This window comes from Panthera leo, chromosome A2 (assembly GCF_018350215.1).
Source record: "Panthera leo isolate Ple1 chromosome A2, P.leo_Ple1_pat1.1, whole genome shotgun sequence".
Lineage (NCBI taxonomy): Eukaryota > Metazoa > Chordata > Mammalia > Carnivora > Felidae > Panthera > Panthera leo.
The window spans coordinates 154,114,748-154,132,882 of record NC_056680.1 but is presented as its reverse complement, the minus strand read 5'-3'; the positions used below and the strand labels follow the sequence as shown (position 1 = coordinate 154,132,882).

The 18,135-nt window shown below is 47.8% G+C and overlaps 1 protein-coding gene and 1 pseudogene across 1 annotated transcript in view; both read right to left on the bottom strand.

Moving 5' to 3' along the window:
* The window catches only part of TMEM178B (transmembrane protein 178B), a 358,912-nt gene that overhangs the window by 281,048 nt on the left and 59,729 nt on the right, over positions 1 to 18,135 (bottom strand). The window lies entirely within an intron of this gene.
* Positions 16,453 to 16,560, bottom strand: LOC122214610 (annotated as a pseudogene).

Genomic DNA, 18,135 nt, shown 5'->3' with positions numbered 1-18,135 from the left:
ATGAGCGGAACAAGGCGAGAGGCGAGAGGCTGGAGAGGAAACAGGGCGACAGCTCCAGAAGCCACGGGGCACCTGGGCTCACGCGTCAAGATTCCAAATCGGAGACAGCTTCCTGCTCCTGTTCTGGGCTTCTCTGTGGTTCCTGTGGGGAAAGGGGAATCCTCGTGGCGGTGGCCAAGCCCCACAGGTGGGGAAAGGTAGTTATTGGCACCTGACTGTGGGGCATCTGGAAATTAGTTCCCGGCCAGGGAATTCTGGCTGCCAAGCCCTGGGAGGGATTCCTCCCTTTCTGCCTACAATTGCGCTCACACCCACACCTCTCTCTCTCTCCCCGCTCCCCCCACACAGCTGTCGAGTGCTGTCTGACGTACCTCAGACACCTCACCCTCCTCCTCCTAACTACCCACATCCGGGCCAGCACAGTCGGTCGACTACCAGTTCCACTGGAAGAGCCCCCAGGTACAAATGGGGCCTGTGCCGCCAGCCTCTCGGGCCCCCCCAGGCCAACCCGCCCATCAGCATCAAGCCATCTTCCCACTCGGCTTTGATCTCTTCACTCTTCTGCTAGGAAGCCACAGACTCCCTCTGGACTACAGAGAACAATGGCCACACCGCAAACACACTCTTAGGGCCCTTTGTTTCCCTGCGCCATCCGACTGGCCCTGCCAGATCACCCAAGCACCCGCCACCGCTTCCCGTCTCGCCCTCATTCGCAGCAAACCCGGCTTCGCTCTTGCATCGAGGTCCGCATAGCGGAATCCCCCCACCTTTCCAGACCCACCCCAACAGACCCTTTTGGTAGAGCCTCTCTGGAGCCGCGTGGCTGTGACGTAACATCCCCCTCTGTCCCTCCCCTCTCTCACCACACCCCACCTCCTACTGTTCACCGAGGCCTTCGCTACTTAATCTTGTCACATTAGAAGCTCTTTGAGACACGTGCTGTGTCTTGTCCCTCTTTACAACTCTCTTTCCCTTCCCTAATGCCTCAAGCATGAGAGAAATCCAATAAAAATATGTTGAGTTCAAGGTTAATAATTTAATCCCTGGGAAGGCTAATTAATTTCGTTAATCCCACATCCAACCAGCTTCCATCCCGGAGCACAAGCAGTCTGGTCCAGAGATCATGGCTGGTTCAGTGTCACTCAGACCCACAACCAGGAAAACCACATAGAACACATGTCCTCTTAACCATCAACCAGAAACATGAGGCAGAAAACACCGCTGAATGAACAGTTAGTGAGCATGAGCCTTGTCCCCGGGGTAAACAAGTCAAAACAACAGGTTTAGGGAGTGAGAATTCAATCATAAGTACTCTGATGGCCCATAAAGGAGGCAAATGGTCACATTATAAGGACTAACTGGAGGAAAAGGAGGAGTAGGAGGAGACCCGGGAGTGGAGCCCAGCCCACAAGAAGATGGCAGAAATGCAACTTCCCTTCACAGAGAACACAAGTACAGGCCAACAGAGAGAGAGAGTAGGCTGGTGCAGGGACCATGTGTAGGAGGGGCCCGGTGTGAAGAGGCTTAAGGTTTCGTAGAGGCCAGATCAAGTAGAGACCAGCAGATCATGGGCAATTTGGATTTCTTTTTTTCTTTCATCTTTTTTTTTTTTTAAGTTTATTATTTTTGAGAGAGGGAGAGAGAGAGAGAGAACATGAGGGGGGGGGGGGGGTGCAGGGAGGGAGGGAGAGAGAATTCCAAGCAGGCTCCACACTGTCAGCACAGAGCCCAACGTGGGGCTCGACCTCCTGAACCATGAGATCATGACCTGAGCCAAATCAAGAGTCGGCCACTTACCTGACAGAGCCACCCAGGTGCCCCTGGATTTTTTAACTGGCTAGTGACACCTAACATAAGATTTACCATCTCAACTATTTCTAAGTACAAAGTTCGGTAGTGTTGTGTTCATCCACACTGTCATGCAACCACCACTGTCCATCTCCAGAACTTTTCATTTTGCAGATCTGAAGTTCTGTACCCATTAGACAACAATTCCCCATTCCCCCCGCCCCCAGCCCCAAGCAACCACTGTTTTTCAACCTTCTGTCTAGGAATTTGACTACTCTATAAAACCCATGTAAGTAGAAATCATTCAGTATTTGTCCTTTCATGACTGCCTTATTTCACATGTGCATAATGTCCTCAAGATTCATCCAAACTATAGCATGCGACAAGATTTCCTTAAGGCTGAGTAACAGTCCACGCTGAGAATATGCCACACTTTGTGTACACGTTCATCTACCAATGGACACTTACATGGCTGCTACCTTTAGGCTATCGTGAACAGTGCTGCTATGAACATGGATGTGCAAGTATCTGAGACCTTGCTTCCAATTCCTTTGGGTCATTAAGTAATTAAACATGGAGGTCATTAGACCGAGGTGGCTTGGGCACTTTAGTAGCCTAAGTAAGCAAACCAATACATAAGTCTGTAATGTCTCAAGAAACCAAAACCTAAGGACAACTCATCACAACCAACCAACTAGGCTTTCCCAAATAAGGAACACACTCAAGCTATAACCAATCAAAGAACGTCCTTGGCTTTGTTTCCACCTCTTCTCTATACTAGTCCCTCCCTTAGTTCCTGCCATTGGAGTGCTCCTGACCACCCTATACGGCACTGCCCAATTCAAGTTTTGCTCCAACGCTTAAAATTTTTATTATGCTTCAGCTTATCTTCTAACAATTCACATACCCAAAAGTGGAACTTCTGGATTCTACGGTAATTCTAGGTTTCTCTTTCTGAGGAACCACCATATTGTTTCATGGCAAGGAGTTTGCCATTTATAGTCCATGAAACTGTAGGCCACGAGGGTTTTGAGGAGAACAGCATTATTTTATTTAGAGTTTGAAGTCCTCACTCTGGCTGTGGTTCTAGAAGACACATTGTAGGGGGGCAGAAGGGTGGGGCAGTAAAGAGTCAGCTGCCATGAGAAGGTCATAATGGGGGTCCTGGGGAGACGTGAGGAGAACAGGATCAGATGAGGGACAGACGTGGAGGAAAGGTGGGACAGACCACAGGTGGGCTCGGAAAGGGGAAGGAAGTGCTGAAAAGCACTCCTAGGGTTTTGGCCTGAGCCACCGGGTGCATGGGGAAGTCATTCCTGCGATGAAGAACAAGGGACACAGAGGTACAAAAACAAGGTACAAGGTACCTTTCACACAAGGTACAAAAACACTACCAAACTCTTCCCTCCTTTCTCGTACCCTCCCCACCTCCACCCCTTTTTAAGTCCTAAATCTCCAATTAACCTGCAATCTCTCAAAGCTCCCTAACTCAAGACAAGGACAATGAAGAGGTCACCCACAGAATGAAGTTCTGTGACGCAGAAAAGCAACTATTACCCCACAAGGCACCGGCAGGGACCCCAACTCCACCCCAGACAAGAATGAACTATAAAGGCTCGTTCCTGGGGCACCCGAGTGGCTCAGTCAGTTGAGCGTCTGACTTCAGCTCAGGTCATGATCTCACAGTTCCTGAGTTCGAACCCCAGGTTGGGCTCTGTGCTGACAGCTCAGAGCCTGGAGCCTGCTTCAGATTTTGTGTTTTGCTCTCTTTCTGCCCCTCCCCTGCTCATTCACGCGCGCTCTCTCTCTCTCTCTCTCTCTCTCTCTCAAAAGTAAACAAACATGAAAAATAAATAAAAATTTAAAAAATAAAGGCTTGTTCCTTTGGCATGTGGGCCAGGCGGGGGTCAACTCCGTGTCTAAACAGTGGCCGGACAGCTGGCCAGTCACCAGCCTAGTGGCTTATCGGTGGGTCCCAGCACTCTGGAGTTTCTCCTGAGACCACATGACCCAGGGCCAGGCTCGGGGCACCCCGAGCTCCCCACCAATACAGCCTCCTATGTGAGTCCCCATGAGGCCTGTTCTTCCTGCTGGTCCTCTGGTCTCAGTCACATCACACAGATAAAGGTGATGGCTTTGGGGACCAGACGGTTTTTTCTAGTCTTTCAACAAATACTAAGCACCTACTGCATTCTTTGCAAAGGGCTGGTATAAGACATACAGAGACGGGTCAACCATGGATTCTGTCCTTGAACTTTCAGCAGACATCAATTGGCAACAGGAGGCCACACAAGGTTAAATACCGAATGGTAAAGAGAAAGAGTCTGTTGTGAGCTGCTGTTAGCAAAGGAAAGTGGGACTCATGCTAGCCATAAAGGAAAAATACTATTTTTGCAAAAGAGAGGATGCACCAAGCAGGGCAGAGTGCCCACTGAAGGCACAGGGACAGGAAAAAGCAGAGCCATTAGGAGAGAATTTGAAGGCAGGGTGACAGCGGCACAGAGAGGCGGCTGATCTCATAATCCAGCCAGAAGGAGATGGGCTCAAGGATGGGCAAGGAAGAGAAACAAATGTCTTCCCAACACCCATTATGTGCCAAGCATCATGCTTAAAACGTCACAGCTATTTCCTTAACCCAAGCCTCACAGCCACCCTTTGAGGACACAGACTGAGGTTACTAGCCCCATTTCACAGCTGCGGAACTGAGGCTTCGTACAACTAAAACTATTTTCAAATAAGACTACAGGCTATAGGACCTGACCTCCAGCCACCCAGAGAAGTAGGCAGCCTTTACTACATATGCTCCCAGTGTGCTCTCACTATTGTTATCATTGTTGGGTATTTTGGATTTTGTTTGTGTATATGTTGCGTGTGGCCAGGGAGGCGATCAGCCTTCCTCTGTTTCTTATCTTGAAGCTGTTCTATAAAATGACGGACGAGAGGCCCTCTCTGGGAGGCTGTATACTGTTCCCGATCTTCACCCCTTCCGATTCCCAAGGTCACCGTATGACTTCAGTTTGTCCCAGGAGAGGAGGAGCATAAACTCCTGCCCCAAGGGCATCCAGCTTGGCCACGTCACTTGCCTTGGCCGGTGTGCTGTAGGCAAAAGGGCCAGCAAGACTCAATTCAGCCTTGGCCTCCAGAAGGGAGGCACTGTGTTCTCCATTTCTCCAGTGCTGAGAGAGGAACCTGCCTAGGGGAATCCACTAGTCCCAGAAAACAGAGCCAGGTGGAGCAGACCTGAGCCCCAAACGCACCTGTGAACCAAGGCCAGACAAAGTCTGGCCTTACATTCTGTAATGCCCTCTGGCTGTGAATCACTGATCTAGCCCACATCCTTCATTTTTCAATAAATGCACCTGAGACCCAGATCAGAGAAATCATCTGTTAGAGTCTTACCACCAGTTGGAAATTGGGTCTCCTGATTGCTAATCCACTGCTCTTTCAAGATAGCACCCTATCTCATCAGAGGGAGTCCCTGCAGGCTGCACGAAAATAGAGGAAATCTGAGATGCCAACCAAGTAAGTAATTAAGCAGAATAGATGCAGTCAAAAAGCATGAAAGCAAGATTTAACCCGGATAATCCCTCCATAATTTAGGGTTGATCTGTCTAAAAGAGTTCCTGTTGATTTCCCAGGAGGACCTTTCTTCTGGAGCTGGAACCACAGGGATCATCATAGCTGAATCTATTAACCCCGTCGTTTTTCAAGGTGTCAGTCTTTTGTACCTAAGAAATGTGGCCCAATTCGTTTCGTTTTGGAATTTGTGTTTTATTACCAGCATCTATGGTACTCAAAAATAACACTTCTTCCCAAATGACTTAGCATGTTCCTCTCTGCTTCACACAGATTATGAGCCAGGCTGAACTGGAAGATCATTTACTATAAATATTGCTGTCGTCAAAGACTCTTAAAATCATGGCATGTTAGGGCTGCAAGAGACCTTAAGAAATCATCCATCCCGACCCCATCACTTTACAGGTAAGGACACTGAGGCCCAAGGAGGATAAGCGATCGTCCCAAGGTCACACACCTAGTTAGTAACAGAGTGATCAGTGCCATGGAGAAGATTTGCAGTACTATGTAGAAATACAGGAGGAGTTCAACTGTCTAAGGGAGCCATCGAAAGTGGGTCACTCCATATTTAAGATGTATCATGCCAGGAGTCACGCTCTGAAACTGCCAAAGAAAAGGACCATCCGGGGAAGAAACTGAGGCCTCCCTGAACAGCCAGGAGGTTACCAGGATCACTGGCACCTCAGATACCTGGCTGAGCCCAGGTCAGGCAAACACAGCCTCTCCTTCAGACGTGGGCACCAAGCCCCCTGGAAGGGTGACAGTACTTCCAGTGACAGCCTGCAGTCTGCTCCTAACAGCTCCCAAGAGCCAATTTTGTGAGCCACTGGTTAAACTGTTGGTAGCTCGACATGAGCCATGGTGGGAGTCTGTAGACCATGGAAACGAGGGAGCACTGCAAATTGAGAGTGGTAGTGTTCCTTGAGAACCAGTATACAGCACAGCATGGTGCACTGTCCCTCCACCAGGGACTGGTGGCCTGCCCTGGCACAGAGAGGTCCCTTGCCTGCAGAGCAGGTTACTCAGAGAAGAAAACAGAAACAATCACCAAGGACGCAAGAGCTCTTACCAGGATCCCAGTCAGGGCAGCAAGGGCTCCATGATCTCTATCCCTATATCATGAGAATGTGCCTCTCAGAATTCTTTGTCCAAATCTTCTGCCAGGAAGCCCAGTGTTCTGATTCTTGCTGTCCATACTACCCCTGTTTTCAGTCCTGGACACCTACTACATTGTCCTAGGAATCCTCCACACATTGGCCAATCTAGGGCAATAGCAAGAAAATCAAACCCCTACTCTCCTTTTTTCTCACCATGGCTGGAAAAGTCAACAGCTGTATTCCAGGGGCCAAGGGACCCAGGTCCAGGTAACTAGCAAGGAAACAGAACTGTGACTATCCAACAGCCACTGTGCATCCTGGGCCTGTCGCCTTCCATGGAGAAAGCATCTGGTATTTATTCACAAACTCATGTGAAGGGGCCACTGCACCAAGACTGAACAAGGAAGGTGCTGTGTCATCAGCTTCAGGGACAGCAGGAACTGAAGGGGTCAAGCCAAGTCTTCTTTTCCATACCAAGCCACCTCTGCAGGATCTATTATGCAAAAGCAGCCAACTAGGAACTCTTAACAATTATAGCAAAGCCTCAGGTCTGTTCTGGATGAGGGCACAAGCCTACCCAAGGAGACCAATTTCAGAAGAAGGGCCTCAGTGGCCCTTGCAGGATTAACTGGCCTGTGGCAAGTGGTCTGGAATTTTACAGTCTGGTTGGGTCAAGGGACATTGACCTCTTCATAATAGATCTTCCATCGAGACAGAAAGCCATTTTGGTTCAAGCCTTAAAGTTCTGGCCTTAGCTAAAGAATTTTCCTCTCGGGGGGCACCTGGGTGGCTCAGTCGGTTGGATGGCCGACTTGGGCTCAGGTCATGATCTTGTGGTCCGTAGGTTCAAGCCCCGCATAGGTTCTGTGCTGACGGCTCAGAGCCTGGAGCCTGCTTCGGATTCTGTGTCCCCCCCACCCCCACCCTCGCTCCCCACCCCTGCCCTACTCATGCTCCGTCTTGCTCAGTCTCTCAAAAATAAATGTTAAAAAAAAATTTTTTTTTTAAGAATTTTCCTCTGGGGTGCCTGGGTGACTCAGTTGGTTAAGCAATTGACTCTTGGTTTCACCTTTGATCACGATCTCATGTTTCGAGAGTTCGAGCCCCGCGTCAGGCTCTGTACTGACAGCATGGAGCTTGCTTGGGATTCTCTCTCTCTCCCTCTGCCCCTCCCCCACTCATGCTCTCTCTCAAAATAAATATTAAAAAAGATTTTCCCTCTTAACTCTTTCCTTCTGTGAAAGGCAGAGCTACCAGAGTTCAACCGAGCTCCAAGTGACCCTGCAAAGAAAGACCATCTTCCTAGAAACTCTCTTCTCACTGTATTTAAAAGTGAATTTCAGGTAGAAATTTTCAGGTAGAAAATTTCAGGTAGAAATCTCCCTTTTTCAGGAAAAAGTCCGAAGTGGGAAATTCATCCATCTTACTTATATACCACAAATGCCTATGATGGGCCAGGTACAGCACAGACACTCAAGTGTTTGTCAAATGAAGGACTTAAAAATGAGTAAAAAAATCAATTCTTTTTAAACAGAGATATGTATCATCCAGAATGGAACCAAAAGTAAAACAGTAAAGGCAAAGATTAGTAGATGTGATCACCTAGAAATTTAAAACTTCTTTACATAAAAAAAAAAAATAACTCAATATAAAAGTACACGGCAAATGGGAAAAATATCTACACCCTAGGATAAAAGGCTCATGCCATATCTTCATATATGAAGAGCTCATCCAAATCAATAAGAAAAGAAATACTCTAATAAAGGAGATTCACAATGGAACTACATGTGGCTGATTAGCCTAGCATCCAATGTCATTAGTAATCAAAGATTGTGAAATTTCTCTGGTGAAAACAAGAGAATAAAATAACAATAATACAATATCCACTGTTGGAAGAGCTGTAAAACAGGTGCCCTATACTCTGCTAGTGAGAAAGGAAATTAGTACAGACCTTCCAGAAAGAGTTCTTTTCAATAATACCAAGAGCCTTTATAATGTACATCCCTTTCGATGTAGAAACACCATTTCTAAGAGTTTATCTTCCAGCAGTCTTCCGAGGTGGATGCAAAGATTCATCAAGCTGCTAATCATGGCAATTTTTATAACAACAAAATTTATAAACAACCTAAATTTCCAATAATTAGAGATTTTCCAAACTATAGATTCCTTTATAATAAAATATTTTGCAGCCATTACAGATCAAGGTGTTGAATATATTTAATACTGGAAAACATTCAAAATCGAATGCAGAATGTTAAAGAGCAGTCTAGAAGTCAGGAGGTCTTGTAACCCTTTTTTAAGCTACATACTTACGGGCACGGAAAAAATATTAGCGGTAGCGGTAGCTACCGTTGGGGAGAGAGAGAGACTAGAGAGGATTTGTTTTTCTGTTACGTTTTGTAAGCTTTCTACCCTGTGCGCAGTTTTTCTCTGCCCACTGGAGGCGGCATGGGTGAGTGCTCAGGCCTCCACCAAATCCCTGGGTCCACAACTTACCAGTCAGGTGACTGAGGACAAGTTCCCTACTTTCTCTGCATTTCTGTTTCACCATCTGTGCAAAAGGGGTTCTGATACCATCCACCTCATAGTGTTGTGGGAACGAAACTAATCTCGGTAGCGCACCTGGCAAAGTTTCTGGCATGTTGGTAAATATCTGAGGAATGTTAGATACTGCTAATAAAATGAACAGTAGCTATATTTAAAAAGAGAAAAGAACATACTTTGAGGTTTGGCCTTGGCCTCTACTGAGGTCCAACAGAACGTGCCTAGCTGCCAATCCAGTTAAGGTGCCTACCTGTCAGCTCTTTCCAGGGGGACTGCCATCTCTCTGGTTAGAGGTCCTCCACTGAGCACTGGATTGGTCTGCCTTTCCCGTTTACCCACCATGGATGTTCTAGATCCTATAGCCCCATGCTTGCAGCCACCGCAGAGCAAGGCCACATCAGGGGGAAAAAAAAATTTTTTTTTTTTTTTTTTTTTTTTTAAGTTCAAAATCGTCCTAAATATCCAGTCAGGACAAAGTCGTGTCTGTATAGAAGTAAGAGACCTGTGGTTAGATTCGGCCCTCAAGTCCCAGGATTCAGAGAACCTAGAATCCAGGAGGACCAAAAAGGAGCAAGTGTCTTTGAAGGGACCCCCATTTTGCGAAGGCTGGAAGCCGAGTCGGTACATCTTGTCGAACCCTTAGGCCCACCCTCCCAGAGACGGTGCCCACGCAAGGCCACCAGCCCAAGCCATCAAGAACGGTCTCCTGTGGAAAGCCGCCCACACCAGTGCAAAGGCCCCCAGGACTGACAGCCATTCCTGGCCTCCCAGGATATGGAACTGTCTGCCTGGAACCCTACCTGAGAGGCTGATTTTGGCCTCCCCGCTCAGGCCCTCTTGTCAGCCAGACTCTTGGGAATGCAGTGGCCACAGGCTCCCTCAGACCCTGCATGACACCCTTCCTCTCAGCACAGGAGGACCGCCTGGCCAGGACCCGTCTCCCCAAGAGTCAAACGACCTGCAAACCCCGTTTCAATCTTAGCTCACGCCCCCACTGCAGCAGCGTCCGCTGGCCGGGACACCACGTCCCAGCTCTGCCAGTGGAACCTGGCTGCCATTTCCAAGCCGTGGAGGCCACAGGATGCAGGTGGAGTGGCCAGGCGGGACCAGACAGGCCAAGGGCACTGACTACAAGTGGCTTTCTCCTTTGCAGCTGACATCCACGTGGCTTTGCCAGAATCTGGTACAATGATGAAACGTCTTGGGGGGGGGGGGGGGGGGGGGGGGAAGGGGGAGCCAGCCCTATTAAAGTATATTTAGGGAGGGAGAAGGGATCTTTTGAGATTTCACAGATTCAAATCCTGACGGTATGGCTTCACGTGGCCTTCCCCTCTCCACTGAATCCAGGTTCTCCTTGGGTAGAGAGAATGGGGGGCTGTGTTTCCACAGTGATTTTTCAACAACTCAAGATCAATCCTCCCAATGCCAACTGCCAACCCAGAAAGGAACCCCAAAGCCCACCCTGCAATCTGGCCCTCTAACCGGAGTTGGGTGAGGGATTAATGGGAAAATAAAAGACACTTGGTGGGAAGAGTATAAACTGCAGAGTCAGACACAGCTGGTAGTATTACCCACCCCTTTCCAGCTGGGTAACCCTGGCCACACTGCTTATCCATCACAAGGCCCAGTTTCTTCATGCGTAGCACGGAGAGGAATCATCCCTACCACATAGGGTTGTGGTGAGGTCTCGATAGGGACACAAAGTACACAGGACCCAGTCCATCAACAGCCGCCATTGTTGTCCTTAACCACACTCTCTGCCTCCACGGCCCTTCCTCGCCACACACTTAACAATAAACTCCATTAAATCCATGACAGTATGGAGACCTCGTCTCATTCACCTCTGTACCCCTCACCTACTGCCCCACCAGGCATACTGTAGCAAGTAGACCGTTAAATATTTTTTGAAGGAATGATTTATTGAGTGCCATTTGCTCTCTGAAATGTGCCTTCTGTATTTTATCATTTCATGAATGATGTATTATTCCACGACCTTTTGGATTTCCATTTAATCATATCTAGATTAAATCCCGATTTATTTCCATGACCCGGAACAGCAGTCAGCTATTTCCCTCCGTACTATCTTACCTAAGTGACTACAAGCGCTACACCAAGTACATCCCTTTGTGTAACCAACCAGTTTGTAACCTTGGGACTTGAAAACAACAGTGTAGGATTTCCCCCAGTTCTGAGGGCTGACTGGGTGGCTCTGTTGCTGGTCTCACCCAGCTGCACCCAGACCATTGTTAGTACAGAGCCCAAGCATCCTTATGGAGGAGCAGTGGGGACTCAAGAGAGTCAAGTCAGAAGCCTCAAGACCTCCAGAGCCCGTGCTCTGCAACTAGCATGATATTGCTTCTGCCACATTCATCAAAGCAAATCCCAAGACTGATGCAATTACTGGCCAGTGTAGGAGGGAGGAATTTGGAGGGAAAAAACAGATTCTGCCTCTCGATACAGGAAGCTTCAAAATAGCTTGGACAGGTTTTCAAACCAGACCACATAAAAGAAATACACATTTAACTTCACCAGGCAGATCTGTGCAAGTAGCACACATCCCCACTGGAACCCCTAAAAAGTCCAGGGCATCCGATGTTTGAAAACACGGTTTCCTCCACTTGAGGCATTTTCCAGGCCGTTCAGGGTTGCCTGAAACTTTCTCTCCCCGGGTGACTTCACTTACTCTCATTATTTCAATGCCATCTATATGCTAATGACCCTCAAATTTATACCTCCAGCTCAGCTTCTGACTCACATAGGCAAGTCTCGATTTTGCTCCCCAAACTTGTTCCATCCATACTATTTCCAATCTCGGGAAAGAGAATCATCAGCCACCCCGTTGCTCAGGCCACAAATCGACTTTGTCCTCAGCTGCTCCCTTTCCTTCACCTCCCACTCTCAATCCATCAGCAAATCCTGTCAGCTCTACCTGCCCCCCCCCCATCCCATCCCCATCTTTTCCACTTATCAGCTTCCTAAGCTGCCATAACAAACTACCATGAAGTGGGTGCCTTAAAACAGAAATGGACGGGTCTCATAGTGCTGGAGGCTGTAATTCCAGAATCGGGTGTTAGCAGAGCCACACTCCCCCCATAACCTGTAGGAGAGAATCCTTCCTAGCTTCTGGTGGTGGCCATGGTGTCCCTTGGCTTGAAGCCACAGCACTCCCATCTCTGCCTTCGTGGGCACAAGGCACTCTCCTTCTCTCTGTGCAAATTTCCCTCTTATAAACAGGACACCAGTTATGTTGGATCAGGGCCCACTCTAACCAAGTATGGTCCCATTGTAACTTGAGTACAACTGCACAGATATTATTTCCTAGTAAGATTACATTAAGAGGTACCAGGGGCTCAACAGATCTTTTTGGAGGACAGAACTCACCCTTAACAACTACTACAATCCCAGCTGAAACCAGCATAAACTCTCACTGCAATTGCCTCTTTTACCAGTCTTTCCGTTTCACCCTTGACCTCCTCCAACACAATCTTAGAACAAAATCTACACTCTTTACCTGGCATTTAAATCCCAAAGCCATGATGCACAGCCTCTCCCAACTTCATCCCCCACCGCCCTTCTCCTCACCCTCGTGCTACAGCCATGCCAAGCACCTCCCTGTCCCGGCCAAGCTAGGGCCCAGACCAGTGAGGGCCTTTTCACTAGCTGCTTCCGGTGCCTAGAATGGCATCCCCGCTATTCAATGAGTCACTCATCATCCGGATGTCACCTCTGAAGAGCGCTCCCCAGTCGTTCTCTTTCACGTTTGCTAATTTGACTCCTCACCTAGCAGTCACAACTATGCAATTTGTTTACTCGATTCTTGCTGGTCTTCCCCAACACCAGGGTGTGAGCAGGGGCTGTGCCTCCATCACTGCTGTATTTTCAGCACCTAGCATAGCGCCTGGCACAAAGTAGACGCTCCGTAAATGCTTGTTGAAAAAATGAACTGCTTGTGGGTGGTCAAGCCCAATGGTCATCTTTTGATCTCTATCTTATAGAACCTAGTGCATTGGACAGGAACAATCATTCTCTCTTCTTGAGGTTCTCTACCATCTCCCCCCACCCCCAACCATCCTCAAAGCCATGGCCTCCTCATTCTCCCTACTCTAACTTCTGACTCCTTCACCTACTCCTCACCCTCTGTTTGTGCCTTTAAGGACAGTAAACCTTGGAGTTCTGTTTCAGGTCCTTATGGAAGACAGAATACTTGCCCCCCAGAAATGCGCACATCCTAATGCCTGAAACATGTGAATAGATTACCTTCCGTGGCAAAAGGGATTTTGCAGGTACAAAGGGGAGATTAGCATAGATGATCCAGGGAGGACCAATGTAACTATGAGGATCCTCATAAAAAGAAGGCAGGGTCAGAGTCAGAGAAGTTATAACGAAAGCAGAGGTAAGAGCGATGTGGCCACAAGCCAGGAAACATAGGCAGCCTTTAGAGACTGTACCCCTCAAGTCTCCAGAAAGAACACAGCACTGCCGACATCTTGATTTTAGTCCCATAAGACCCATTTCAGACTTCTGACATCCTGTGGTGTTAAATAAATTTGGGTTGTTTTAAGCCACTGAAGTTTGTGGCAATTTGTCACAGCAGACACAGGAAATTAACACAGTTCTCTTCTCTTCCATTCCATAGGTTCTTTTTGGCCAACTTCACCTTCACTCATGGCTTCAATGACCACCTACAAGAAGATGTGCCTCCTCCAAAATTCAGTCTTACATATCCAACAGCTTCTTTAACATCTGTCACTGGGCATGCTAGGACTATCCCAAACTCCAATGGTCCTCAGCTCAATCCCTGTCTCACCCCCAGTCCCACCTGTTTCTCCAGCTGTATTCTGTCTCTGCTGATGGCAGCGTCATGCACCCACTCTCCCACACAAAGCACCTGACTCCTCCTTCACCGAAGTGTCCAACTCATCTTTAAGCCCTGCTGATTTCAGCTCACACCCTTGTCCTCTCCTCTCATTGCTTCCATCAGAGCCTTGATTGCCACAGTCACCTTCTTCCTGGTCTCCCCGCCTCCAGCATGGAAGCTCTCAAACCCATCCCCCATGCTCCAGTTTTCATTTTAAAATGCAACTATCTTACCCCATCCCTCCTCGCTAGATTCCTCGGAGATAAAAGGCAAGTTGCTAAATTCAACACACAAGGCTTCTCTGTCTGCCTCCTACCTGATCACTCCAGCCTGAGCTCTTCTGCATACAGCCCATCTTCCCACTCTCCCACAGGGAGGGAGAAGGGAGAAGCAGGTAAGGAAAATGATTTCACTATCAAATCTATCAAATCTTTCCTCTCTAAAACCCCAGGCTGATACCCAATTCAAGAAGAGTAGCACCACGTGAGGCACTGTCAGCAATTATACATCCTCGCTACTCCTCATAATCCACCCCAGAAATGCAGAATGATGCCCCAACGTGCGAATTCATGCAGATACTCATAGTCTTCTGGATCTGTCCACCCACAGAAACACAAACACAGACGATAAGGGTAGATGCTCATCTCTCTGTGCCTTGTCACAATTCTCCTTGAAATCCTCTCGTGTGGACACGTGAAGTCACAAACATCCAAAGCAGGGGAAGTAGGTTAACTTCTGTGGCTTGGGGAGTGAGAGAATGCACAGAAGAGGGAGGAAAGAATGGTGGAAGGTTGAGAGGAAGCGGAAGAAGAATGAATGTATGTATTCATCAACGTCCCTAAGCCCCAATAATGGGCCACAGGTCATGCTAAGCACTAAGGGTACCAAAATCAATAGTGGCTACAGTAATAAAGCAGCAGCTAATACTCCAACAGTGGCCACTATATACCAGGCACTACGTGTTAGGTCAACTTATTTAGTACACATAACAATCCCACGAGATAGATATTCTTACCCTTTATGTATAGATGATGCAACAAGGTCCAAGAAACTGACGTGTGTAGTGTTGCATTGCTAAGAAGTGGCAGGATCTGGATTCCTTTCCAGGCATCCGATTCTAGAATCTGTGTTCTTACCTACCTCCCAATACAGCACCCTGCCCGTGAGTAGCTCGCAGACCACCAGCCACTCACATGCTGGAGCTGGGGCTGTGTGTTCTCTCCTCGGAGAGGCAGCATGGAAGAGAAGGCAGTGACAGGGACGAGTGGGACGGCCACTGGCCTTGAAGTCAGACAGACCTAAGCCCAAGTTCTCTATCTGCCACCCACTACCTATGGAAACTTCAGCAAGTTAGGTTATTAACCTCTCTGAGCAGCAGTTTCCTCCCCCAGGAACAAAGGTGTGACTACCTACTTGGTTCAGTTTTATTGGAATTAAATGAGATTCTGTATACAAAAGTGCAAAGTACTGTGCTTGGCATAGAGTAAGCTCTCAATATATCCCTTCCTCTTGCTGTCCCAATACTTTCTCTCCAGCTCCCTAAACCTAAAGTTTTCCAGAAATATTAGAAGAACCACTGCACAGGGGAGTCTGGCTGGCTCAGTGGGTAGAGCATGCAACTACTTTTGATCTTGAGGTAAGGAGTTCAAGTTTCACGTTGGGTTTGGAGCCTACTTTTAAAAATATAAATTGAAAAAGAGAGAGAGAGAGAGAACGAACGAACCACCACTGCACATTCTGGCCCTGGGCATGCATTTGATTTAGGCAGCAAAGTATTTTCAAAGGCACCATAACTGGGCAGGAGCTATTGTGGCCACAAGAGAAGCAGCTCAGCACCTAGTAGGTCCTACAGTGACAGTGACCCCCCAGCCCCCACGGGCCGGGGAGCTCTCGACTTGTGCGTGGAACCAAGGTGACCTATATCTGCTTCAGACCTACACGACCAGACTTTCCCAGGGCAGGGCCTAGACTCGGCCGTTTGAATTCCTGGACGCCCCCAAGTTTGAGAACGGCTGCATGAAAAGGTAAAACACTCTTTTCCAACAAAATGCATGGCCCAGGGGTGAATGAGCGGACCTGCCATGCTGCCAACTTTAGATGTTTCTTTTACAAGAGACTGGAAATAAAGGCCGTTTCTCTGTGTCTGGAGGAAATAAAGGTCTCCTCTGGAAAGAAGAGGCCCTTTTAAACTAGGATTTCCAGGAAATCCAGGGAAAGCCACAGCATCTTCCTTGCCCAGATTTCAGAAACCAGAGACGCTAGGTACAGCAGGGAAGTGAAGCACAGCAGAGCCCAGAAGAGACTCGATCTGCTGGGGCTGAGAGCATAGGTATTTATGCTGCATAGGAACCAACCTTTGAGTTAAAGACCAGGGGCAACATCAAATTCTGCTGGCTGACCCCGTATGCAACCAAAAGTGACCTTAGAATAATTTCGTCATCAGGTAAGCCAGAGCTAAAGGTCAGATAATAACCAAGGACACTTAAGTCAGGCCCAGCATTTCCCCTTGACTTAGGGCTGGGGTCATGTGACCAACTCCCCCCCACTTGGCCCCTGGACCTGGTTAACGAGAGACAACTATGGGGTGCCAGCCCACGGGACCCCAAGTCTCCCATCCAAGTACTAACCAGGCCCGACCCTGCTTAGCTTCCGAGATCAGACGAGATCGGGCGCGTTCAGGGTGGTATGGCCGTAGACACAGGACCCCAAGTCTACCCTGTAGTGAACTCAGTCCTGGCACCATGCTCTTCTCCCTGTATCTACCATCAACTCCAGTTCCAGCAGACAAGTCCCCACCTCCCTGTGTCCAAGTCTCTGGGCCGGGTATGCCGCCTCTCCCCTCACTTCCCCTGAAAGACTTTTCCTGAGTCCCTTGGATGAACTGAGGCCCTGCTCTTCACTGGGAGACACGCCCACGAGGCCCCCACATGGAGTACACTGTTTGTCTGGGCTCTGCACTGAAAGGATGGGCTTTCTAGCCTTTCTAGCACCTCCTAGAAGGTGCACTGGCCCATGCAGAAGGCTGAAGCTTGGGATCCGACCAGTTCTGACCCTTTCCCTCACACTACCTGTGTAACCTCCCCTACCCAGTGCCTGCTCCAGCCCTGTGTGCTTAACTACATGGCTAACCACGTGTCTCTAGCTTTGTTCCAAAATGTGACTTTTAACAGAGAAAAAGCAATTATAGCACATTCATTGTACCTCTGCTTGTACCTCCTCGCCCACAGCAGCTGAGGGAGGGGGAAACAGTAAGGAAAAAAAAATGTCTTTATTGTATCTACCAGCAAAGAAAAAAGGGTTTACTATCCAGCTATCTCACCTACAGGGTGTAATACTCAGCTAGAATTCATATATACCTTTTCTAATCATAAAGCTTAATTAACAAGTTGACTAGAGAATTAGAATGTGAACATCATAGTTAATGAATTTGTAAGTTCTGTGTACAGAAAGGGAATCCTCAATATCACCTGTTCAGCTTTTAACCAACCTAACATGTGTTTAAAACTTTACACACTGAAACCCCTATAGTCTGAACCACCACTCATATGAAATATGGGCTTTAAACAGCTGTTGAATGAACATTCAAGCTCTCGATCAAAGTCCTGCTTTCCAGCCAAGATTCATTCACTTATTCTCTCACTCAACAAATGTTTCTTGAAGGTCAACTATGCATCAGGTACTATGGGTGAAGCAACAATGTCTTACCTCATGGAGCAGACAATACAGGTGGGAAAGACAGACAAGAAAGCAAATAACATACTACACAATTCATGCTACTAGTGAAAGTTTCGGGTACAGTAATAAAAATACATGGGGAATATTCCAGTAGCAAGGAGCACACTGGCACCCCAATCTTGGTCTTCAACACCATTCTCCAGTAAAAGGAACCAAGGATGCTTGGAGAAATATTTGATTCTAGGTCTGGACAGGAAATACACAAGATTACCTTGAAGCATTTTGTGGTGTCAGAAATTAAGAAGATGCTCAAAGATAATTTACTAAGTCAATGCCCACATCGACCAGACAAGGTCAAAGAGACACAAGAGCCAAGTGAAACAGTTCCCAATGGTCAAAGGTAGAATTGGGGGGAAAAAATAAGCAGCACTGGATTATAACCCAAAGTATGAAATATACTTGAGTCTACATGGATGAGTAAATGACTGAATATATCAATAAATGGAAAACAAATCTCTCACGCAGAATTCCAAATAACTTATGTAGATGCTCCTCCCCAAAGGAAGGGGAGCATAACTGCCCATTCCTCAGCTGTGG